Genomic DNA, 27,935 nt, shown 5'->3' with positions numbered 1-27,935 from the left:
CAATGGGCAAAAAAAAACCCAAAAACTCAGTTGTTGAAAAAAAAAATTGCACACACACACACACACACACACATATATAAATATCTCACCCTCAGTCTACTAAATAAGCTGCCTATTTTGAATGAGGTACCACTAAAAATATTGAGTTTTCCATGATTCTTTGCTTGTGAATTGTCTGGGGGTAGACATTTCACAGCTTTTGCTGAGGTGAGTTCAGTCCAAGGCAGTGTGCTCAATGCTGAAGAGGATGCAAAGCTAAATAAGATTCAATTTAATATTGCAAACTAATTTAATTTGGGACAACTTTTGTAATGTGTGTGGAGAGACAAGGAATTCATAAGAACTATTCAAAGCACCAGTGGGGCCTCAGCATTTAATAAACTTGAAAATTCAATAGATAAAGTCTATAAAAACAATTAAATTTTGAAAGTTCAAACTATAAACTATCACTGTTCTTCACACTGCGTGTTGCTGAGACATCATCAGCTTACTTCAGAATCTGCTTACAATATCTCTTTTCCTATTTCAGATTTATGTTTTCAGTGGTTTACAATATAATTATGAGAAAACATACTCTTGTATACCTTTTTGCATTACTCCATATAGTGTTACACAGCTTGAACAATTTTCTAATTAAAACACAAATTCCCAGTTAACAGTAAACGTTCCACTGTTAGTACATTTGAGCAGAAATGTCCTCGCAGGCACCTTTAGTGACAGAAGAGTACTAAAAGCTCCTCAAAAATATAGGGAAACTAACTTAAATTGGATTCATATCCAGACTCCCTTAAGACTTGCTAGTGCTCTTTTTATATTTTTCTCTGCGGTGAAATTTATTAGATTAAAATTAAATTCATAATTATCTGTTCTCCCCTTACATTTTTTATTGTCACCTTTGCCAGACCCTTCCTTTTTTCCTTTAAAAACTTTCTGTAACCATTTATTTATACACATTTGAAACAGTCACTGCAAGATATTTTCGAAATTTAAATAGTTAATACAAGAAAAAATAGAGTATTTATTACACTAAAACCTGTTTATGATAAGATATTTTAAAAAGCAAATCTGGGCCCTGGCTGGTATGACTCAGTGGATTGGGCATCATGTGACAAATCAAAAGGTCACAGGTTCAATTCTCCTCTTCTCTGGGCCAGGGCACATGCCCTGGTTGCAGGCTAGGTCCTGGTCGGGGGCCTCTGATCAAGGTTTCTCTTCCACAGTCATGTTTTGCACATGCATGTGCCCCTCCCTTTCTTCCTTCTTCCCTTCCTCTCTTTCTAAAAATAAATAAAGAATAAAACAAATCTGGGGACTAAATTCCCTTATGAATCCGTGGTTTGGTTTAAAATATCTTTTTTCTGTTGAGGTTATTGGTATTATTTTCATTTTATTCTACTCGATGTACTCTTCTGTGAGCCAGGAAAATAACTTTCGCAACTCTTATGAAACCAGCAATCAATTTCTTGAGATGACTGACGTCTGAGAAATGTAGTCAGTTCTTCACAAGGCTTTTGCTCTGCTTCCCTCTCTTCTGTGGTAAGTAAACAGGTGCCCTTCTCTTCTCTATGCGACCTTTACCCCATCCTCCTCCTCAGCAGCGTCTTTAACGGGAACAGGCCCAGGCTCTGGGCTTTCAGGAGCACTAGTGTGAAGCGAGCAGCTTGGCAATCTGGGGGAAGGAGCACCTGGATATCAAGTGCCATGAACACATAAGGTATGTTTTGAAGTGCCTGTGCTGAGAGTTTTCCAGAGCTTTTGGGACTGAGCATTGGAACTAGGGTCCTTCCGGAAATGGCCTTTGCTGACTGAATGGGGAACCCGCTGGTAAAGGGGCTCCCATGTGTAAATGGAAAGAAGACTCTGGATTCTTAAATGTTAAATATGGAAAGTTGGAGGTGGTACATCTCAAACTTGAATATCTTGCCTAGTCTCAGGAATGATGTTTTCACCTTTAGTTGGCTGGGAACCAGCTTTCTGCCATTGTATCAAACTGAGGTGATACCCAAGAAATGATGGTGCTGCGGTGAATAAGTTTGCTGGTCACCTGTTTAGTGTGGGTGATGGGAAGCTGTGGCGACCCACAGTGGTGTTTGGGGCCCTCCAGTGGCTAGTGGTGGAATAGCAGCTAGGCTTTCTGTGACGTTTGGTTTGTCAGTTGGTTGGTTTTGTTTTCTGGCAGGCATAGTACGTAAATGAAGAGCAGTTGGAAACCACATGGTGCTGGTTGTAGTCAGGTCCAGTAATAAGCTCCAGTTCCAACCCGTGCCTGCCTGGCAGTGTCCCAGATGCCAACCCACTAGACGCTGCCGCCCTGGAGCCCAGAAGGCGGAGGTCAAGCCCTTCTTTCTTCACTTGCAAGCAATTATGTTATGGTTCAACGATCATCACCTTAAAAGAGAGAAAAAAGTAAACAAGGAGAAAAGGAAAGAAAGACTGAGAAGTGGAGGAAGAAAAAAAAATTGTAAAGAATCAAGTATATTTTTTAAATGAGAAATAGACATATACAGACATGAAGAAACAGGAAGATGGGAGAGCAACAGCCGGAGATATCAGGAGAGCAGAGCCTACATAAAGAAGTGGTCTCTCATTGGATCACTAGGATTTTACTGCTTGTTAATATTTTACATTCAGACACATGTTTTAAGTGTATGTGGATTAGATAATAAAGTCCTGCCTTACCATTTCCCCATCACTCTAATCCTCATCTCTTTACAAAGGAAGATCATCCCTGAATAGTGTTTGACCTTCGCCTATTCGAATAAAATATCTAATCCTGCCCCTAACCTACATGTCATTCTAGGTTTCCAAAACCAATGCAAAATTTTTCAGTAAATGGATCACAATGTCATTGCAAGGTCTCTTTTTCCATAGTTAGTAAATCATTATGGCCTTCCAGAATCACTGGTATAACAAATCTTAAGCGATGTGCAACAAAATACAATGTTCAAATACAATGTGAAGTTTGTTTTTATATATTTAACATCTCTGTACGTGGAAAGGAATTTTATTTTTGCCAGGACATTTTGTTTTTCATAACTGTGTGTGGTGGTCTTGAAACAAGGCCACTAGGATCTCCTGCTGTGGGAAAGTAATTGATGGACAGCCTCAGCTGCTGTGTCCTGCAACCACTGCGATTGTGCTGAGGCCATGCTTCCCACAGCTGCTCCCAGGAATTATTGAGTCTGGCAGGGACACTAAAACAGGTTCACTTATGAGCAGTGGGACTCCTCTGTTAAGTGACTTTGGCTTAAGTACATCCCCATGGACCTGGTCAAAGCTTTCTTAGAAATGTACTGCAGCCTGAGACTCATTGTTCACAATGTTTTCTTCTCTCCCTCCTCAGGGTCAGACCTGTGGAACAGTCTCATGGCTTTACCCACCACCACCTCTGGCTCCATCCCCATTTTCCCTTATAGACATTTTGCCCCAATATATCACTGGTTGTAAAATTTTGCCTTAGCATCTGCTTCTCAGGGGACTCAAACTAACACTAACAATACTGAAAGTGGGCCAAGAAAACAGGCAATAAATTCAAGTTTAGGACTCACAGCCTAGTAGGCAAAGAAGATAGATGAAGTACAAATAGTCCCTGGCACAAAATAACAGCTAAAATTTTCACTGGTGGTGATCTGAAAAAAAGCCCCTGGAGAAGAGGATGTCACTGTAAATCCCATGATCCAAGCATTTTGAAAATGTGTGGGAAATCATGCATATGACGGCAGTGGAGTTGACTAATTATCACTAATTTGTATTGATGGCCTGCAGAGAGATAATGAGAAACTGAGGACCACTGCCAAGTTGTAAATGGTTAAATGTATTATAGATAACCAAGGAACTGAAAGCCTGATAGAGTTGCAGCAGCACTCTTGGCTCTCAGCCAAGGCAGAGCTGTTTTGTTAAGATCAGGTTATAAAAATGTGTATTTCAGAGACATGACATGAAGACATGTGGATGAGTTCCTCTGAGGATATTGGCCAGTAGATACCCCCAAACCCTCAGACCTGACAGAAGTGGTCCACCTTTCCAGAATAAAAGCTAGCATTTTCCCTATTCTGTAAGATGCTTCAGGTTTATCTCCCCAAAAAGTGAACAAGTGCACCACTTGGTAACTTCTCCAGATCATTCATCAAGGCTATTATAAACACTCTGGTGAGAGAAAGACCAGCATCAATAATAAGTTCAGTATGGTTCCCTCTGTAGGCCAAGGCAGATAGAAGAAGAATAAGTATAGGGCTGACCTCATTAATATCCATGGGGATGTAGGGGCAGTGGGCAGTACTTAGCTATAAGAAGCCAGAAGATACTAGTTACCATAATAACTGGCCAGGAACTAGGAGTTCTGAAGGGGATTGACGTCTTCTATCTGGTTTCTCAAAGGACAGATCAACTGAAAGAGAAATACCAGAATGCTTGTTTAAAATGCAAATCTCAGCCTTGGCCTGGGTAGCTCAATTGGTTAGAGCATGTCCTGATATATGAAGGGTGTGGGTTTGAAGCAACCAAAGAAGGCATAAATAAGTGGAACCAAAAAGCAATGTTTCTCTCTCACTCTCTAAAATAAATAAAAAAATTTTTAAAAATCTAAAACACATATTTCTGAGCCTAATCCCATGGCACTAAATTAAAATTTGAGGGGTACCTGTGAAGCATCACTGGTGTGTACACAGAGATATATTTTATCTGCTGTGTCAATTCATATGCTTCATTATCTTAAGAGAAGCAATCCTGCCTCCAACTCTAAATTATAGGCAATCACAAAATCAGAGAAGTCCTCATGCCTCTAAAGCTCCCCTCCACTTTAAGGGTTCCAGAACTACAAAGGATTCACCACTTTATCCTCAAAACTGAGCATGCTGAAATGGCCAGTGCTTTTCACAGGTTGTCAGCGGAAGCTTTGTGTGGGAATCATGTTGGCACTTCCCAGCACCTTCTGGAATTGGAGCAATTCCAAGATGATTACTTGGTATGGAGAATTCTATAAATACTACCCTTGAAATGAGTTTTCTACGACATTGGGGAATGTGCTGTATAGTGTGAGGTGCACAAGACCCCGTGGAGAAGTCCTACACTCCTCTGGTGTTAATTTTCCATTCAGCTTCAACAAGAATCTTCAGGGAAGAAAGGTTTCACTGTTCTGGAATTCTATTAAGCAGCGTGCCTGGATATAGGCTTTAAAAGCAAAATGGTACTATTTGAACATTTTTATTTTGTGCTGTTAATTCTTTAATTCCAGAAAGTAAGGCACAGTAATTAGCATAAATTATTGTAACTATATCCAAATCCATGTCATATACAAATACAACTAAATTAGTGTTATACATGAAAATAATAACAGGTGTATAAACAGATCAATTCAGTATTTTATTGAGATAGAAGAGAGGGGAAGCCATGAATAAAATGTTTACAGAATTATACATTGACTCAGACAGCAAAAGAAAGATCTAAAAAAGATGTCCACAAAGGAACATGGGCTCTTGGCATTTCTTGGGAGGGTTTGGACCAATAGCTTACATATCCAAATTATAAAGTTCAATGCAAGTATTTTGCTTAAATTGGTTGGACAATTGTGACTCCGTAAGTCTAACTGGTGAGAGGCTAATGGTCATCATTCTGGTTGGATTGTAGTGCGGAGAGAAGGCTGGCCAAACTCTGATGGAACAGTCACTTCAAGTGCACTTCTTTGCTGTCCTCTAATTAAATGATATATTTAAAAAGATGATGAACTCATATGTCAGAGTTGGATGTTTCAAAAATGGTCATGCTGCAGTTAAATGATTAAACTCTGGGTGGTAATAGCTAGAGGAAACATGCATAAGTCAATGACATCTGTGCAGTGGAAGAGACTTTCTCAGTTTATATTCATCTTGGAAGCTGTTCTCTTGTTGCCAAAATTGAGGTGCTATAAAAATCTTCTTACCATGTAGCTTGGTTTAGCACAGAGGCAAGGGAGGTGAGTGCTTATTACAGAGCAGAGAACAGAGGCATGAGCCCAGAAGCCAGCATTTTGTAGACACCATATTCTAGGGGAGAGCAAACCTGCTTAGAATGATTCAGGGAAGAAGTTAGATAGTATAAAACTTCAGAAATTGTTTACAGTAATGCCATCAGTTCCCTGATACTGATATTAAGTACCTCGATAAAAGAAAATAACCATCTAACAGACTGGAGCATAAATTAGAGACAACAGAGAAAAAGACTCCAGTGACTCAAAACCAGATTATAAGCCAGTCAGAGAAAGACAAATACCATATGATTTCAGTCATATGTGGAATCTAATGAACAATCTGAACTAACAAACAAAATAGAGACAGACTCATAGATAGAGAGCAGGATGCCAGCTGAGGTGAGGGGAGGGTATGAGGTGGAGGAATTAAGGAAAAAAGGAAAAAGGACTCATGGACATGGACAACGGTGTGGTGCTTGTGAGGTGGGGTGGGGAGGGGTCATAAAGGAACGAAATGGTAATGGCCAAAAGAACAATTAAAAAACAGAATATCTAACTGACAGTAACAACGACAGCTGCAAACAAACAAAATTAAACTAAACAAAAACAAAACAAAACAAAAAATTAAAAAGCTTTCTTTGAATTGTGCTACATGGTGAGTAGTTTCCTTAATTATGAGAAAGGAGTAGGAATTTATAACCAAATCTCATATTGTATATTAATTTTACTTTGTTGCATGAGCTCCTATTAATCTTTGTTATACACTTCTCATTGTGTGATGTAGATTCGTTTATTATTAAACTTTTATTTTGTGTTAATTTTTACAAGGTCCCAATTTAAAGAAACTACCAGGTAAGGTGTTATTAAAAGTGATACCCAGTTTGCTGTGGTGCTATATTAAGCATTGGCAGATGTCCAGCAGCACCCCCAGTCTCTACCCACTAGAAGGCAACAGTGGGAAATAGCCAACATACTCAAAATATCCAAGTCAATAAAGTTATTGGTGAAAATGAAAAATGTGTCTTTTATTTTACAGAAAAAATTAAATGGACTTTTTGGCCAACCCAATACTATGAAAATACTGTGCAAAGTCTCAAAACAATGAGGTAGATTTTTATGTATTGACTTGGAAAGATGCCCAGGATTTATTATCAAATGAAAGAAAAGCAAGTTATAGAACACAGGACAGTATGCACAGTATGGTCCTATTTGTGCTAAACACACACACACACACACACACACATACACACACACACACACACATCCCCAAAAATAAAATAAAATATACACAGAGAAGATAGATCCTAACTTGTAGTGGCTTTCGACATTCTGGTTCCAGAGTGGGAAGAGGAAAGATTTCATCTTAACAGAATCTTGAGGTGACACACATAGTAAGGTACAGGCCACTTGCACTAAAACTATGCTTATGATAGAAGTATAGTCTCCTCTTCTTTGGATTATTGATATTTAGTAATGGCACTCAACCCTTTTCACCTTTTATTATAAATATCTTCACTTACAGAGAGGAATGCTGTCCTATTTATAAAGTATGCATGGCATATAATCAGTATATAATACACATGTTTTTGGAATTGAATAAGTGAATTAATAGTATGTTATATGATTATTATTTTGTTCCTCAGGGAAGATTTAAAAGAGTGCAAAATACATTCGACTTGAGGAGTCATTCATATTTTGGCTTCATATCCTATTTCTGTGGTTATTAGCTATTTGACCTTGGGCAAATCATGTAATCTCTCTAGTTTTCTCTAAAATTAAAATTTGATTTGGGTGATATGGAGGATATTAGAGAATTCTACTGTTATGTGTTGGATTGTGCCCTTTCCAAATTCTTATGTTAAAATCCTAACCCTCAGTAACATAGAATGTGATGTAATTTTGAGATAGGGTCTTTACAGCGATAATCAATTAAGGCCCATTAAGATGGGTCTCAATTCAAGATGATTAGTGTCCTCATAAAAATGAGAACTTTTGAACAGAGACATTACAGAGGAAAACAAAGTGAAGGAACTCAGGAGAGGAGATGGTCACCAGTAAGCCATGAAGGAAGGCTTGGAACAGAACCTTTTCTCACAACACTCAGAAACAGTCAACCCTGCTGACACCTTGATGTTGGATCTAGCTTTCAGAACTGTGAGAACATAACTTCTTGTTTCTTTAAGCCACTGAGTTAGCAGTACTTTGTTTTGGAATCCCTGTGAGAAGTCTTGGTAAAGAAATATCTTCATAAATTCTGTCCTGGGCATGTGGTTCTCAGCAAATTGACCTACCTGGTTCCAGAGCAGATATCAGCAAACAATTTTCCTGTAGAGGGCCAGACTTCAGGCTTTGTAGGCTAGATGCAGTTTCTGTGCATATTTTAGTTTAATTTTTTAAAAATATAAAAACTATTCTTAGCTTGCTGACAATACAAAACCAGACTATAGGCCGTACTGGCACATAGGCTTTAGTTTGCAAACCACTGGAAGAGAAAACGCCATTCAAATGCATGTTACATACAAGTCTACTGCAATACAAGTTTTTCAGTTATCTTTAGTAAAATTTTACTTTTCAATCAGCCTTCTTCTCTTTACACCCAGAAAGCTGTGGTAGGGCCTTAAGTTCTTTTTTCTACTTTTCATCAACTATGAAACTTCATTATAAGAAAAAAAAAAAAAAAAAAACTTCAGTAACCTCAATATTAAGCTCTAATTTCAAACTATATTATTGACAAGCAGAAAACTTCACCTATGTATGTTTAAAAGAACATTTAAATTTGACAGTTTGATCTTCCTTCCTCAAATATGTACTGATTTAACAAGTTTAGTATTCACATGGCACTAGGCATTGCTCTCAATGCAGAATTAGCTATATTGATTCCTCAATAATGTCAAAGTATATTCTGGGTGAAAACTTGTGATTAATATAGCCTGTAAAAGACTTTACAGACCAAAGCCCAAAGCCACTTCAAAAACGTATAGTCCAATAATCACGGACTAGGCAGTTTGCTTGCTAATCACAAAATTAAATTTGCTCCTAAATGCTGGAATGTACATACTGTGGTTATAATTGCAGCTCAGTGCTCACAACTGTTTTTTAGGAAATCAGTTATTAGGTTTGTGAAGTGATAAATATCTCCTTCTTTTGCTAAAGTGACTAATCTTTATTCTTTATAGCTTCATCTCTGGATATTAAAAAATATTTTTTACTTAATGTAAAATTTGCAGTTAATTCTAACCAAGCTTCCAATGTGAAGATGAAAAAAGAAATTTATTGTTGACAGATGAGTAAACCAACACACAATTTTTAAAAGCAGCAGACAGTTTCTCCTTTATCTATGAACATCTTGACATATTTCCTTCCAATTACATTTTTTTCTTCCATGAATAGCAAATATGTCATTTCTATCATTTGCCTGCTGGTGGCCTTCTGGAAAACGAGTGAATTACCCAAACTTTGGAAGAAACAAGCTGTTTAATGTCTCAAGTACCATGTTTTTGTAGATTCTCTTGCTCTGGGGTCTTTCTCAGATTATCACAGACTAAGCTACTTTCACTGACTCAGGTTCTCTGGAAGGAAATGATTGAAAACTTGGGCTTGTGCAGTGCTTCCAGGCACAAAATCTCAAAAATGAGCTTTCCTACATCTTAATGAAACATGGAAGCTGTGAAACATAATTCAGAGTTTCTCCAGTAAGTTAAGAAACTATCTGCATTAAATGTCCCTGTGTTATTTGTTAAACCACAGACTTTTGGTTCTGACCCCAGATTTCTGACTCAATATCTCCAAAGGCAAGTCACATGTACTGGTGTTCTATTGCTAGGTGCCCAATCACCACAACTTAGCGGCTTAAAACAAAACACATTTACCATCTCGTACCATCTCATAGTTTCTGCCTGTCAGGAGTAGAGGCACCGTTTAGCTGAGTCCTCTGCTGAGTGTCTCACAGGCTACAGTCAAGGTGTCAGCAAGGATATTTACCTTTCTGAGGCACATGGTCCTCATAAACTCACACAGTTGTTGGTGGAACTTAGATTATTGAAGCTCTAGTTATAGTACTACCCTGGCTGGTTTGGCTCAGTGGATTGAGCGTCGGCCTGCGAGCTAAGTGTCGCTGGTTCGATCTTCCAGTCAGGGCACATCAGAGAAGGAAAACTCTGACTCCAAAAAACCTCCGCTGCCTTGCGGCATACCTCTTCAGGGGAAAGGCTAAGGGAGTAAACCCCGACAGAAAATCCGGAGCTGGAGTCCCTAAGGCGGTTTGACGTTGTAGTCAACACCGGCAACTCCTGCGGCGCACCTGAAGCCAAGCTGTATTGACTCCGTCTTTCCCTTGGATCCTTCAGCTGCGAAGAGAGGGGGGGGTCTGCTGCATGGGCAACAGCAGACCCTCCATATCACCCTGCCCAGGCTCTGTAGCTTCAGCTTCACTGGAGAGGACACTCCAGCGACATCGCAAGATGTCGATTCAACACGGGAGGAGACAGATACCGTGTCACTCCCGAGTCGGACTGCACAGCCATTCTCGGCAGTGCAGATAGACTCTTAAGAAGCTACACCATCGTCTCTCGAGACGGACGGCTGCTGACGACGAGTTATAGTACTAAGAGTCTTAACTTATTTCTGACTTGACTGTAAGCAACCCCCATTTCCTAGAGGCTGCCTATGGCCCTGCCATGTGGCCCGCTCCATAGGCTGTTGGCTTCTTCAAGGTCAGTTAGAGGCTCTCTCACCAATCTGCTAAGATGGAGTCTAAATTACAAATTTAGAATTTAGAGCCATAATTCTAAAAATGGTTCCCAAACTCCCATGCCTTAATCCCAAGTACTATTTAATATTTTATAATTTCACTTCTATGATTGTTAATTTATATAGCACAGTTCACCTTAACATAGGCAGGTTATCCATTAGTATCTGATTTAAAGCACATAGACCCTGTTAAAAACAGAGGAAGTAAGAGAGATTGGATGTACAAGAAGTTAGAAGATGGACCAGCCATGAGAAAGAATGAACAGCCTCTAAGAGCAAAAGCCAGGCTCTGACTGATAGCCAGGACAGAATGGGGATCTCAGTCTAACAATTTCAAAGACCTAAATTCAACCAATAGCCAGAACAATCTGCAACTCCATTAACCTACTTATCATGATGAAATATTACTTTTCTCTGAGGACAGTTTTCCCGCTACTTTTTTGTGATGGTTAATTTTGTGTTGTCAACTTGCCTAGGCCACAGAGTGCCCCGCTATTTAGTTAAATATTATTTTGAACGTATCTGTGAGACATTTCTGGATAAGATTAACATTTGAATCAGCCGACTGACTAGAGCAGATTGTGCTCCCTGTGTGGGTGGACCTCATTCAATCTATTCAAGACCTCAATAGAAAAAAAAAAAAAAAGACTGATTAAGGGAAATTTTATTCAGTCTCCCTTATTGCTTGCGCTCAGACTGGAACTTACATCAGCTTTCTTGGTTCTCCAGCCTTTGGCTGCAGACTGGAAAAACATCGTTGGCTAAGTTTCCAACTGCTGATCTTTCTGACTGCAGATCTGGGGACCTCTCAGCTTTCATAAATGTGTGAGCCATTTTCTTAAAATCAATCAATCTATCAATCAATCAATCAATCCTATTGGTTCTGGTTTTGTTTTGTTTTTCTGGCAAACTGTAACACACCTTTCAATATGAAGCTGCACTTACTTTGTCACCTCACGCACTTAAGAATAAAACAGCGGCATTGCTTTCCTTATACCCTCTAGCCCTGCTTCCACATTACTTCATCCTTATATTAAAATGTCCTACTTCTTTGAAGTTAATGCCATTCTACTATAATATTCTCCCTTTCTCTCTTCAATATTGTCATTTTCCAAAATCCACTTCCTCATACTCATTCACTGAAGATTTTAGGATTGACTTTTCTGTCTTACTCTGCACCCCAAATACTGTTACTGTTTAGTTCTTTCAACACTCCCACATTCAATTTCTTGATTTCCTTATTGTTAGAGATTTCTTTAATTTTTTTCTCTTTCAACAGGCATTGTTTGATAAGAAATCAGTCCATAAGTCCATGACATCAAGAAATAAACATCAGTGACACACTTGTGGGTCTTCAGATCACATGGAGAATCTTTTCCTCATACCAGGGGTCTACAAATTGGCAGGCTGACTCTGTTTCCAGATGCAGGTCTGAAGTTTGTTTGGGCAACTCTGCTTCACAGGTCTTTTATTCTTTTGGAACTATAATGCTACTCAGTTTATCATACCAATGGCAGAAGTACAAACAAACAAATAAAAATTCCTGAGACATGTGATACTTCACAAGGCCTGAACACATCTCTGGCATAGTCATTTCTGTTTACAGTAGTCCCTCTCTACATCATGGTTCACTTGTCATGGCCTCACTGTATTGCGGGATTCTTTAAAATATTATATTTAATTATTTATCGTGGATATTTCGCTTTATTGTGGGATTTTGCGGTACTGTATAAATATGTTGTTAAATTTACATAGGTTTAAGAGTGTAGAATATGTTTAAGAACATAAGTAGTGTTTATAAAAGTGTGGGAAAGGTTAATAAGGGACTGGGAAAGGTTAATAAGGGACTGGGAATGGTTTATACGTGTGTGGGAAGAGTTTATAAAGCCTTAAAATATATATAAATACTAAAATAAATGTAAGGTCCCTACTTTGCTGATTTTCACCTATTGCGGGGGGGTCTAGAACGTAATGCCTGCGATAAGTGAGGGAATACTGTACATTCCTTTTTGAGGCCTGTGATCAAGCCCAACATCTACGGAGCAGAGAAGTAAGTATATCCCATCCACAGTGTCAGAAAAGAGGCGGGTGAATATTTGCTGAAAAATAATTCAAACAATTAGATCTTTCATAGATAAGCATGAAGTCATGTGAATATAATCTATTTTTAAAATATTATGTGAAACATTCCTTAGTAATAAAGATCTACTTACTCTAATATTTTCTAATTCAGTTGCTTCCCAATATATCTGTATCTTTTCTTTCTTTCTTTTTTCCTTGCCTTTTTTTTCTTGTTCTTTTACAGTTATCCCAATTCTTCCCTGGTTGCTCTCCCTTCCAATATCTTAATACCTCCAATATTTCCCAAGTTATTTGATTATTTTATGTCTTTATTTTCCCTCTGTGAGCTGAAGTTCTGTCAATAATATCAACAACTCCCTTGTTTTACTCTCTATTCTTCCCAGCAATAAGAAAAACCTCAACCCCAAAATAAGTTAATTGCCTGACTTCTCTGTATCTATATCTAGTCTACTGATTGAGCAAGATAAAAATGATACAATGGCTATATTGTGTTTCTGCATATTCTGAGCTTCTAATATTTTCTACATCCTCAACACTTTTATGGACCTATATAATTCACCCTGGTGAGCTTTTTCTAAAATTCCCCAAGGCCTATGACAAAAATTGGCCTCCTAAAATTTTAATTTATAATTGGTTGGAGAAATTTAATGTTTTTCTCTGTTTCTCTCATACCCCTAATTGCCTTTACTCTGTTTCAAGAAGGTGGGACGTGTCTGTGAGTTACACAAGAGACTGATTGGGCTGTAAGCAGAAACTGTATCTTTAGTTTGTTTAGCACATCAACTGGTATGCTCTGACCAGACTCGCCTTTCTTTTCTACAAGAATGCTAAAATGTGAATTTCTACTTTATCTCTAAAGAAAAATGACTATGGAAGCCATTTGTTTGTAATTTTGTTGAGGCTTTAGACTGTCTCCAGCTTGGACAAATTAATTTACTACAAGTTCATTGTACATCACTCATGTTCTGAATTTGAATGTAAATGCAGCACACTATACTAATACTTGTAAATATTGATTTATTTTACCTGAATGTATCAACTGTAAGTATTTTTCTATCAGGTGTGTAAGAAGAGAAAGAGATATTAGACACCTATTAGAAAATGAGGCCAGTGATAATTCTCTATCTCCACTCTCTCTTACCTCCCCTCACCTTTCTTTTTCCTTGTCTTCCTACTTCTCAAACATCTTTGTATTTAAGAGGTGAAATTAGCTTCTATTCCACAAAATGTAAGATATCAAAAATGATACTTTCTTTTTGTCACAATCATGCCTACCCTCACCTTTCTGTCATTACTTCTGTCCCATTTGTTAGCAACATTTCTTTTATTCACAAACGCCTCCAAGACTAGCTCCTGACTCTCTGGCAGCTGTTACTGTACTATCCTCGGTTCTGTCTCTTGGTTTCTCAATCCAGGAAGACAAAATACTTTCAATGAAGTTTTAGCCACCTTAAACTGCACCCTAACTCTGGCCTCCCTCTGTAGCAAAGCTTCAAAAATAAAAAGTCATCCCACACTGAACCCTTCTTCAACATTTCAACTTTACTCCAAAATTGTCTGCTTTTTTTCTTTCCCCAAAGTTATTAGGTACTTTTTTAGGTTTTGATGTTCTTTTTATGTTTTTATTTTGTTCAGAATTTATATTTATAATTTGTGGGAGACTTGATCTATTAAGAGTATTCTCTGCCATACCAGAAGTTGAAGAATGGATTTAGTCATACTCTTAATCTTGAATTCATTAAATCATAGATAATGCCATTATCTAGATGCATATTTTTTCCAGGTATGATGTATTAATGGTGAATGTGAAATTTTTACTCCAGGTAACTAAGTAAAAAGGGAGCTTTTTAAGAGAAGATTAATCATAAACTGCTCAATAGTGGATCTTTTCAGAATACTTTTTAAATTCTGACAGTCCCCCAAACCAATAATCCTTTTATTCTAGGGTAGACAAAGAGTCAGCACCAGTTTCCAACAAGAAATTAAGTCTTTTCTTATCACCTAAATTACAAAAATCATTCATGCAAGGAGAGGGCCATGAACAATTTCTATTTTAACAAAACAATAATAATATAGCAGTCATTTGTTATTATTTCTCTTAAATCCACTTCTGTTTTCATCATTACTTAATACAGAAATGACTGGTTTCCTTCCAAAATGAGTGTTTTATTTAAAATTCTTGGTATAACAAAGTTCCCACTTAATTGACACTGGCCAATTAGAGTAGTAAATATCAACGTAGATATCAATGTGATATCCAATACATTATTTTCAATGTATTAATAAGCATAATGAAAATAAAATCTTTGAATTGTAACAATCTCAGATTAGTGAGGCCTTTAAAAATCTTGCTGTTATTCAATATTTGAATGCTTTCTATAATAAGTCAGCCAAGTAGTCATCAATCTATACTGTATAAGCTAAGATAAATGACTAATTACCTTCTTAAGCAGATTATTCCATCTTTGGACAGATTTACATAATAAAACATCTTCTTTATACTGACTGTAATTGTCTCTCCCTATTGTTTTCATCCACTGAGTTCAGATCTACCTACTGGATCTATATCTAAAAAACCTTATAAATTATCTCTTACAATTATTTATATTAAAGTTTTCACCTTGCCTTAAGCTTAACATTCCCAGCTTCTTCAGCCATTTGTATTAGCTTTCTCTGGAAAAATATGACATCATCTCTTAATGCTGGAGCCCAGAACTAAATAGTAGTCCAACTGTGATCACATCAGTAGAAATAAAAAAGAACTAATATGTCTCTCAGACTTTAGCCACTACACATTCTCTTAGAGGTACCCAAAATCCACTACCTTTTTTGATGTCTACATGTGGTCATATTAACAAGTGAGTCAAGTTGGCTTGTCAGTTTACTTTAAAAATTGAGGTGCAGATCTTTCAATCTATATGTTTTCCATAATAAATCATACTTATTAGTCATATGAAGTAAACTATATAAGAGCTGGTGAATAAGTACTGCCTATAACACAGTAGTTATGCTCAGAAGTAAGAATAATCATCTCTTGCAAAATCAGGCTCACATTATCTGAGTATCTTTATGCTAGTCACCATGCTAAATGCCCTCAAACCATATTTAATTATCACTTCAGCACACCACAATTAGTGTAATTATTCTCATTTTTAAAAAGAGGTGAAGATCAAACTTTTATAAAAATTGAGCTTAGCATGTTAAAAGTAGTAAGTGGTAGAGTAAAAATTTAAATTTAAGTCTGTGTAACTCAAAAATGCATGTTTCATTTATTATGTGATACTGTGAAATACGAAGATCTGAAACCAGGGTATAACAAATTTTAAAACTATTAAATTTGCTGAATTTCTTATGGCCAAATATATCTATGCTTTTACTAGAAAGCAGTTGAACTAAATACTTTATACCAATAAAAATGAGTACATAATTTTAATAAGTCACTTTTTTTTTAAGTTTGATTTTTCCAATGTTAGATATCCTAATTGAGTGAAATTCTGCAAAGGAAGACAAACTGGGAGTCAAGCTGAACTGGAAACAAGTTTAACATTATTTTTTCAAGTGCATTTGCAACCCATGTGTCAGTTAGAAAAGTTTTGCACATTAAAATAGATATAATATTGTTTAAACCTTACCGCAGGCATTTTGTTATGTCTTATGCTCTCCACAAATTGCTGGATGCTTAATGCCCATATGTATGCTTGATTCATAGAAAGTACTCAATATATAATTTGGGGTGAATGAATGAATGAATCATGTCTGGTTTTTAACCAAATTCATCTTTTTTGAAAGGTTTTTTAAATTTATTTATAAAAAGAGGGAAAGAGAGGGAGAGAAACATCATTGTGTGGTTGGCTCTTACATGTCCCAACCTGGGGACCTGGCCCACAATCCAGGCATGTGCCCTGACTGGGAATCGAACCAGTGATTCTTTGTTTCACAGGCCAACACTCAGTCCACTGAGCGATACCAGCCAGAGCCCAGATTCGTCTTTTGAGTGATTAGTTCAGTATAACATCTAGCTGTTTTCATTCCCTGAGCACATCGCTCTTCCCACTTTGTACTATTTTAACCAAGATAATCCTTTCCTTGATGCCCTGGCTGGTTTAGCTCAGTGGATTGAGCGTCGGCCTGCGAGCTAAGTGTCGCTGGTTCGATCTTCCAGTCAGGGTACATCAGAGAAGGAAAACTCTGACTCCAAAAAACCTCCGCTGCCTTGCGGCATACCTCTTCTGGGGAAAGGCTAAGGGAGTAAACCCCGACAGAAAATCCGGAGCCGGAGTCCCTAAGGCAGTTTGACGTTGTAGTCAACACCAGCAACTCCTGCGGCGCACCTGAACCCAAGCTGTATCGACTCCGTCTTTCCCTTGGACCCTTCAGCTGCGAAGAGAGGGGGGGTCTGCTGCATGGGCAACAGCAGACCCTCCATATCACCCTGCCCAGGCTCTGTAGCTTCAGCTCCACTGGAGAGGACACTCCAGCGTCATCGCAAGATGTCGATTCAACACGGGAGGAGACAGATGCCGTGTCACTCCCGAGTCGGACTGCACAGCCATTCTCGGCGGTGCAGATAGACACTTAAGAAGCTACACCATCGTCTCTCGAGACGGACGGCTGCCGACAATCCTTTCCTTGACATCCATCAAACATGCACTCATGCACATGCACACAAAGCAAGCATTTATGTGTAACTAATTTACTTAGAGCTTGAAAGAATATATAATTTATACTTAACAAGGCAACTTATTTTAAATCAAATGTAAAATATTTAGGCTCTTACAAGAAATAGGGGAAATTTGAATACCAACTAAATTATCTGATGATGCCAAGGAATTATATTTTGTTGTAGTTGAGGGAACGTAATTGTGATTGTTATATATATATACACATACACATATAGATAGGTAGGTAGATAGATAGATAGATAGATAGATAGATCTTTAGAAATGAAATGATATGTTGGGATTTGGTTTAAATTATTCAATCAGGGAGACAGAGATGCGGAGTATATAGATGAAATAATTATCTGCATGTGTAGATAACTGTTGAGGCAGGGAGATAGATACATGGGAGGCGGGGTGGATTCATGATACTATTTTCTCCTCTGTTTTATGTTTTAAAGTTGTTATACGAGAAAGTTCCTAGATAAAATAGATAAAAACCTTTTTATTTAAAATACAATTTAATAGAGTAAAAATATACTGCAAATATTTCTTTCCCCTTGAATTCTAGTCTCCTCACATGTTTCTTGAAACTTATCTTTCTCTTTTTTTTCTGTTATTTCCCTCTTTTTGCTGTGTCTCTCATTAGCAACAATAGAAACACACAAATTCTTACATTATATCATGAAGAACAACATACTTCTTCCAGCATTTAACTCTAAGCTCAGCCTTTACTTACATATCCAAAGACTTAGGTCAAGTATTATAAATAAGAGCAATATTTAGCACTTACTGTGTGGCATACCCTGTTCTAAACATTTTTACATGTGTTACATCATTTAATCCTCACCATTTTCCAATGATGAAGGAACTCTTGCTACTTCCATTTTACTGTTTAGGAAACTGCAGCACAAAGAGAGTAAGAGACCTGCCTAAACCACACAATAAGGAAGTCATGGAGCTGTGACTTGGACCCAGGCAATATAGTTCTAGTCAGCTACCATACAACACTATTACTATAACCAAAAGACTTTGTAGATGGGCAATTAATTCCAAGAAAAAGGCCATCCTCCTCCTGTATTGGCATGAGTTGGGAATGGTTTAGCTTTTTTTTTTTTTCCTAGTTAAATATTCACTGCATTGATGGACAAATGACCTAAAAATATCATCCAGTGTTACTGATATCTTAACGAATGGTCTAAACTTTGTTTCTAAAACTTTCTTTCAACATTTTTGTCTCATACAGTTCTATGTGTTCAAGTTTACACTGCATCATGTTTTTATTTCATATAGTATATTAAGATACCTCATGAGTAAGGAGGACTATTTACCAGAATAGACAAGCTTTCAACCTCCATTACCTTCAGAACTACTGAAGGCAAGCCAGTCCCTTAGGTTATACTATTACATTTCAATGCTAATTAGTTTGTCATAAATGTAATAAACTCTCACAAATGTGAAGTGCATGGAGGCATGTTTCACTGAATCAGTTATGCTGTCTGAGCATCGATAACTCAAGTTATAGTTAATTACATACTTCAGCTTTTATTCTATTTTGAAAATGCTCACATGTGTTCATAATTTTAATAAGTAATTAAAATGGATTTTTGGTACATTGTGCAATATTTATCATCTTCAGCCACCATAAGAACTATGTAAGTTCATAACATAATTAAAATATATAAATTAGAAAATAATCACATATGTGACAAAAGTAATTTATGTATGTTTTGAATTTAGAATTTCTAGTTATCAATGTCTCTCAGAGAAATTAAGTTGAGGACAGACGATTCATTGATATTTTTAGGAGGTGCAATTTTTACTGTGGAAAACTTTGTAAGTGCTCTTATCAAACTTACCATTTTTCCCCATTATCACTGCAAATGCATACAGTAACTATGTCCTTCATTCTTCACCACCTAATTTATCACTAATCTCAACTTTGACTTATATTATGGCCAAACCATTGACATTTCTCCAGATACCAGTGATTCCTTGCAAGCCCATCCACTATTATTTTAATTTTTTTGTTATTTTATTGTTCTTCTGCTATCCCTGAAAAATTGGCATAGTCTCAAAATAAAGTCTTAGCTCCTTCAGATCTCATAAAAATTGTCTCTAGTTCTTCCTCTACCCTTTTCCTTTTACTCCTTGTTTGTTGCCATTTTTTTTCCACCTCACATGCTCAGGTACCATAAAGGTACCTTAAAGTGGACAGTTTGGCCTCCATTTTTAGTTCTGCACTTAGGCAAAACTATTTCTCCATATGAGTAGTTTTAATGGTCACTTATTTCCTTTTGACTCCAGCATCCACACTGGTGGCAGAATAACCTATTGGAAAGTAATTACAGTGATTTGAATTAAATAATAATGAAAACTTAGGGAAGTGCAAATAGAAAAGGGTAGATTTAAAAATCATTTTAGGGGTAGAATTTACTGAACTTGATAAATTACATGAGTAAGGAGGGATGAATTGTCAGAAAAAAATTTGTTAAATTTACTCACAAGATTGCTATATTATAAAATGTAATATTTTCATATCTGAGTGGAATATTTATGGGGAATGAAATGTTTGGTTTTAAACATTTTGTGTTTTAGTTAACTGTGGAATTTGGAGGTAGAAAATGGAAATATATCTCTAGCATTGAGAAGTGGCACCCAGGATAGACAATGTGAGGTAGAAACCCTTGATGTTTATGAGACTGCTTACAGAAAAGAAAAAAAAAAGGTTTGTGTTTTTAACTTTTCTTACACTTACATGAATCTAGGGACATGCATCCCTCATTCATAGGGTTGCCAGAAGTCAGAGCTGACTTAATGGCATGTAACATACATTCTGGGAGTGCCAATACTATCAAGTGAGCTGAAGAGGATAACCCAACAAAAAAAATGTTAATGAAAAACAAACCAAGTTAGGAGGAGAAAGAGGAAGAAAAATATTTTCTTAAAAAGTGAATATGAATATAGTAAGTGTAATCACTATTTTAAGAAGTATGTTCCAGTAAAATGAAGGAGCTGAGATAGTAGCTTGGATAAGAATAAAAAGTTAAGGAAATGTCTTGCATGTGGATGAAGATGATTAAAGCAACTCTGTAAACTTAGGAGAAGAAGCCAGTGGAGGTGGACAAAGAAAAAGTATTTGTCCAGTCACTACTTATTTTTTTACACAGTTCCATAGGAGTTTTCTTGAAAGGGATTGCTTCTTATTCATGCACTGCTATGCTCCAGTCCAGGCCCTCTGAATACCTGCTTGTTACCTTAAGATAGCAAGTTTCTGCATGTTCCAGAAATCCCTAAGGCTATTCTAAACTGCATCTTCTGAAAGTATAGCTGAGACTTTCCACTGCTCTGCTCAAAGAGACTTTAGTTTTACATTAAAACTGCTCAGGCTAGCTCTGCTCCCAAAACTTGCTTCTCATTTGGTTCCCACAGAACCTGTTACAGGAGAAACCCAGTTCTTCTTGCTGATGTAGTAAAGAATTACAGATCAGCAAGTCTATTAGCATGCAAGCAGGCTTTATTAGTGATATGTTCTCATGAAAGAGAACGAGCCTTGCCAAGGTGGGGGAGAAAGGCAAGATCATGGATGACAAAGAGCAAGGGTGGCAAGAGCAGGGGTGGCAAGAGCCTCAGGTCCTTTGTTCTGAAGACTTACATATTATTGTTGGTGGGTTGGGGTGATGAAGTTACATATTGATTGATGGGTAAAGATGGTGCCAGCTTTCCCAGGGGGACCTGGCTATCTAAACTTAGGTATATGAGAGGGTCTCTTAGCCCAAATTCTTACTTTGTTTTAGACTCCTTTGGTTCATCTTGTTGTAAAATTGATATGTAACAAGGGGCAGTTAATTAAAGTTGAGGCAGTTATTCAAAGTTATTTATTGGCTCTTTCTGTAAGCATTAGGGACTCCCTCATAAAATTGATAGTGACCAGAGGTGAGCAATTAACCAAAGTTATTTTATGGCTGTTTAACCCAAAGTTGGGTACTGTGGACCCTCTCCCACCTTCCAAGCCTTGAGGTGAATACACAGTTTCAAGTCTTTCTTTCCCAGATAATGAAACTGATATATAAAATATCAAGGGCTCCCCTCCTCCCCTGCTAACATAGTGTTTTTTGTGATGTTGGAACACCTGGCAATATTATCAGACCAGGCCAAGGACTGCTGAGGTAGTGGGTGAGACATGTCTCCTTCCCCTTCCCTGCCTTGGTTTACTAGCTATCCTACCCAACAAGCCTAGTGTTTTAGCCACAGCAGTCTCAGAGCTATATCTTACACATATACTTATATACTATATTACTACCTCAATATTTCTTGCTTTTTTCCTATCAATACATATGTTTTTAATAGGCTTCATTTTTAGAGCAGTTTTAGGTTTACAGAATATTTTAATGAAAAGTTCAGTGTTCCCAAATATACCTTTAATGTCTTACACTAATGCGGTACAGTTTTGCAGTCAACGAGCTGATATTGATACATCATCATTAACTAAGTTCATAGTCTTACCTTAGATTTTACTCTTTGTCTGTATTCTTATAGAATATATCACTGTCTTAAACATCTCCTGTCCACCTATTCATTCATATTTAACTTCCTCCCCCAATTTTCCCAGAAATAAGTGAGTTTTATGACATTTCATACTCTTGCCTTTTTCATGATTTCATAGAGTTGGTGTCATTTAGTATGTAGCCTTTTTATTGACTTATTAATATGCACTTAAGTTGTCTGCGTATGCAACACTTTGTTTATCTACTCACCTACTTGATTGCTTCCAAGTGTTGGCAATTATGAATAAATATTTGTAAATATAAATATTTGTGTGAAAATGTTTGTGCATTTGGATTTGTGGTACTTTGTTATAGTAGCTCTAAGGAACTAATAAAGGATAATTTTTTAATCAGAAACTCAAGAACTGAAGTTTTGTGGTTGCTCTTGACACTGACAGATTAAGAAGAGCACAAAATCAAATTTCTACATTTTTAGCTCAAATAATGAATTTAAATCCAGGAACCTTTTATAAAAGTGTTAAAATATCTATTATCATCTGTAGTCACAAACAGATAGCTGAAAATCAAAAGCAAAGTAACCCTATAAATTGCTGATTTGTAATGACAGTTGACTTTGTAGCCAAGCCATATTACTTTGTAAAAGATACAGCATTGTTTTGGAAAAATTAGGTTCCTAAAAACTAGAAAAGATATATTTTAAATCTGTATGACATGAAATATTTTCTTATATTTCCCCCAGCTCTCAAAACATCCCTTTGCCTAGAAATTTTTTCTTCCCTTGTTTTAAAATTTTATCACTCCACCCCCACTGCCACCTCTCACTGACTACAGAGGTAAAACTATTATAGAATCAGGTTCCCGTATGACTGGGGTAGAACTGGGTAAGTCAGAGCATGCCATGAATAAATGGCTTATGCTCTGAACGTATCTCAGAATTTGCAACTTTTGTCAAGAAATTTGTGACTAAAATGAGAAATAAATTGAAGGAGTTATCCAGAAGCATATTTGAAAAATATTTAGTGACTGTTCTCTGTAGCCTTTACAGCAGCAGCATGGGGTTCTGAACTCATGCTTACATTTCCAATTTCTAAAGAAGATACTCACCTACATATCTACTTGCCCTATGGAAAAAATTATTATGATGGAAATAACAAATATAAAATGCCTGCAACTCCCTCTTTCAACCAAAATAATAAGTCAGCTGGTGTACTACATAACTTCAGAAATGACACAGATGATTAGTAGCATTGAGACTGGAAAGATGAATATATTCTTGACTATCTTAACAAATTGGCTAAATGGGTATTTGAAAAGGAGCATGAATTCTTATAAGCTTAATCAGAGAATGACTCAAAATTAGAATTACTGTTCCGGTTGTGGTTCCATTACCAGAACAATTTAATTTAATTCATAAATTTCCTATATGTCTTAGAAAAGCATATGATTTAGAAAGATTTAGAAACAAATACCACCAAAAGTAAATGTTTCAGGTCCTAGGCATATCAGGACATTCACTCCAAAATGAAGGGTAAGTTGCTGCACTCTCACCTTCTACAACTAAAAGACAATATTTAGAGAGCACCTTTGTAATTTCAAACATAAACTACATCTGGTGACCAAATGAGAGCTTTTTACACAAGTCCTAAAACCATGTAGGCTTTGAATTAGATATTCCCACCAAAAAGAAGAAGAGAAGGAGGAGAAGAAGAAGAAAGAAGAAAGAAGAAGGAGGAGGAGAAGGAGAAGGAGGAAGAAAGAAGGAAGAAGACTCTCTTTCATACTACAGGTTACCAAGCAAGAGCTTTGCCTCTAGGCCCTTAAACTTTGACAGAAGTCAGTGATGCTCAAAGATGTCTGGTGTATAAGACAGTTGCATGGTGTCTGCAATGAAGCCAGCAGGGTCTCTGAAGGTTTTGTTATAATTCTTCTCTATCAACTAACCCTCCTTCTTGGCAAAATAGTTTTGATTTCTTGAAGAACACTGATAGAGCCTGAGCAACTTACCATGGTAATAGGTGACCATTTAACCCAAACCTCTGATCATAATTTGCATGTTATTATATCTATGAAGACATAGATTTTAATAGAGTAAAATATCACTTCATTATAGAATGAAAGTAGTACATATGGAATAAGGCCCACTCTTGTGCAGAAAGAGCTCATGGTTTGCACTGGAAATTCCCTCAAATTCCCCTCCAGCTCTAATTCTACTATCCATTACCACAAACCAGTGAACCCAAGAGAATTTTCTGAAACCAGTTGTCCAAAGAAGACATAAATTTAATTAATTAAGCCTGATGGCTCTGCACAAAAATCTGTAATCACCCAGATGTGGAATGCTAGAACATTATAGCTCCACTGATGTAGAGAAGGTAATTAATTTCATTAGGAAGTGCTTCAAGCTGGCTATCTAATTATCCACTTTGCTTTTAAGATGAAAAAAAAGAAAAACAGGAGTTAAATGTTCATTGGTCCACAGGCAGTGACTAATGTTTTGGTTAGATGCTTAGGCATTTTTAAGAAAGAATATTAGAAAATTGTAGACATGGTGACTTGAAAAATAAAGGATTGTGTGTGGATCTCTTAAATGGGCCTATTTTAAAAAATATTTAGGTCATATGTTGTGCTCACATTTGGTAGATTGCCATTATATATAAGGATATGAAAAATCAAATGGAAAGATGAACCACTCTGAGAATGTTCATCACCATACTTTCTCAGTCACTGTGGCACATGCTCAGTGAGCTCATGGAAAAATATACCTAGTAATAGAGATAGTCTTTGTGTGGGCCCACACAATGGGCTTGCCCCCATTAGCCAATGATATTGCAGATTATCTATTGCTAATATTTAATGCAAGAATTTTCCTTAAAATCCATCAACATCGTAGCCCTTCAAATTGTAGTTTTGGAAAAGTGAAATAGTTACATGATGGCAGGTTGATTACAATAGAACCTTATCCATAAAGTTTGGAATAAAATTTGCCTTCTCTAAAATAGCAACTTATTCTCCTTGTGGAATTGCATTTCTTATCTGTCATTCTTCTCTTGTCACTGCTAACCCTAGACCAAGAGAATGCTTTATATGTAATTATAGTATTGCATACAACATTGATTCTAATAATGTTCCATTTGCATAATTAGCAGTAAGAAGTTAAGCAAGGCTTTTATGCCCAAGGTTTCACAATGTAACACATCACATAAAAGTGAGTGACCTCAGAGAAATATCGAATGATGTATTATTACTTAAAGTACTAAGCATTATAGTACTATAATACAAAGTGTTGTAAATTCTAAGCCAGTAACTTATATGTGATGCTATTTTTTCCACAATTCTAATAGAATCAAGTGGTATAACTAGGGATCCTAATTTTCATTATACACCTAAATATTTATTTACAATATTTCCTGTCAATCTCACTGTTCTCAAATCTGCTACTCAAGAAATATAACACCTCCACCAAGATACACATCGGTGGTTCCATTGATTGGGAGACAAAGACTCATCTGACTTTATTGGGTTCTTCATGCCTATTGAGTAAAACAGGAGGGGGAAAATTAAGTTATTGTATTTAGTCTAATAATTCATTTTTTAGTATAAGGGAAAATAAGTGTTTTAATACAATGTGAACAGAAAGCAGTATATATGAAACCCAAGGGGTCCCTAAGACTTCTCCTTGTACAAACCTCTACAGTTTTATAGTTTAATAGAACATTATACTAATCCTAAACGGGGAAAACTGCAAAGAGGCAGATCCCTCATGATACAGCAGTGTTGTTGGCTGAAGTAACAAGGAACATAGCAGGAGAGAGAAATGTAAATACAAGAATGAGCAAAGACCAGAGAGGAAGATGTTTGCATGTGCATCCAAACTTTCAACAACACAGCCAGCTTCCTGTATATTTTATGCTCCTTCTATTTATCTACTACATTTTCTTTAGCCTTACTGTTTTTTCAGCCTGAACCCTTATTTTGCCATCCTCCTTCTGGGCTTCTCCTCTCAATAAATAAACAAGTTTTTAAAAATTAATTTTTATATTACCACATAGTGATCATTTTGTATGATCCATTTATTTAAATATTTTGTAGATTTTTCTGTATAATGCATTCTTTCTCATACAATGTTTCCTGAAAGAAGACAGCATTTAATAATTTTGTATCCCCAATATTATACACAAAATGGATATTTATAAATTCTTATCAAAATTGAATAAATCAATAAAAATTATTTTGTAGGTTCAGAAAATGTGATTAAAATTTATGAGAAGTAAGACCTATGTTAGAAAGTGTCCAGAAATACAAATCTAAGTTGCTTTTTTATTTTCAATAAAAATGGTGCCATGTTGATACAGTTAGAATACTCACTTTCTTTTTCAAATTATCATATGAGCATTCTGCCCTTACAATGACAAATGCTTTATGCAGCCGAATTATATCCAAGAAACAGATTTCATTTCAATAACTCTTTCTCCAGCATCATTGAAAAGGCTTTTAAATTTACAACTCTCAAAAAACTGACATACTGGTGAGGAACAAATAATTTAACTATCCCAAAACTCTGAGGTTTTAAGCATCTCCTTTCTTTGTTGTGTTTATTTGTTTATTTACTTATTGCTTTATTGCTTTAGTGTAAAGTGGCCATGGATAGATTCTATCAAACCCCAAACAATTTTTTATTGTTAATTACTAATATATCTTTCTTTCTTTCCTTTTTTTTTCTTTTTTAAGAACAGTAGGGCTGCTATGTAACGATACAACTTTCATCCATTGAAGAAACATTGAGTGGTAGCAATCTCTGAGCTTAGCACTACATTAGCATACACTGAAAACATGGAATATAAAAAAATAAAGTTCAGTCCTTCCACTTCCTAATCAATCACTGTCTGCTAAGAGAAATGTAAAGAATCATTGCAACATGCGCTGCAAATGAAGTATGCTTAAAGATATTCTAAAAGTACAAAGCAACTTTTTTTAAAACAATATAGTAAATTTAATAAGCTCATGCACTAAAGTTTTAAGATTAAATAAAAGACAAGCACTTTTTTCATTTTGTGATAAAATCTCCAGAAACTAATACAGTTTCTAACTTTTAAAGGGATTCAATATATTTTTGGTGAATTAATGAATATGAATGAGCACAATAGCAAAATTAAATAAAAGCTTGAGTCATTTTTCCTGAATTCTTACATATTGAATAGTTCATAATATTATTAGGACACATAATCCAGCCTATAATTTACAACTTTTTAAAAATTTAATGGTAAATCTGGATTTATTCAAATTTTGTCATCACTATGATACTTTTCTTATTCCTCTGGATTTCTGATAAAACAATCAATTCAAGTTAAAAAACTTGAGATAAATCTTTATTTTTTGTATTCCACCTAGGAAAATGGTATAATTACTGTCAGGTTATCTACTTTATCCACCTTTCCAATTAACCAATCAATAAAAAAATAATTAGTATTTAAAATATTCAGCCTGTGTTCTGAAGCTATGATAATAATTAAGGTCAAAATAAAATAAATTATTTGTAAATAATACTTTTAATTTTGAAGGGCTTTTGAAACATTTAAGCAATTTGTATTTGCATTGTATGAAGCATTTCAAAACACAAATAAACAATAGTTTGTTTCATGGCTTTGATAAACAGGAGCAAATCTTCAGTGAAGTTTTTCTGAGGTCAAAATGCTAAACCCTTAGGGTAATGCTAGTATATGATTAGTTAGGACCCTTAAGGTCTGAGACTAATAATTACTCTTCCTATGTCTTCTATGGCTTTATCTCCTTAAGTCTACAATTCATTAACCAAAATAATTAGCCTCAGTCAAACTTTAGACCCTGGCTTTGCTCCTAATGATTTAATCTATATTATACTTAGTTTTAAATGCTATTTACTAGGAGCAGTTCATAATTACTCTTTTCAATGACATATTTTGTCTATCAGTAAGTCTTTTAACATCAGCTACTTATATTTCTTTCCAGATGGGCACA

The 27,935-nt window shown here is 36.1% G+C and overlaps 1 pseudogene; it reads right to left on the bottom strand.

Annotated features, from left to right (window-relative positions):
- Window positions 1-1,563: 1,563 nt before the first annotated feature.
- The window catches only part of LOC150021342 (RAD9, HUS1, RAD1-interacting nuclear orphan protein 1 pseudogene), a 48,172-nt pseudogene continuing 21,800 nt past the window's right edge, over window positions 1,564-27,935 (bottom strand).

This window comes from Furipterus horrens, unplaced genomic scaffold (genome assembly GCF_987537825.1).
Source record: "Furipterus horrens unplaced genomic scaffold, mFurHor1.1.pri manual_scaffold_1, whole genome shotgun sequence".
NCBI classification, from domain to species: Eukaryota; Metazoa; Chordata; class Mammalia; order Chiroptera; family Furipteridae; genus Furipterus; species Furipterus horrens.
The sequence above is the reverse complement of the archived record's forward strand: the minus strand, read 5'-3'. Positions and strand labels throughout refer to the sequence as shown.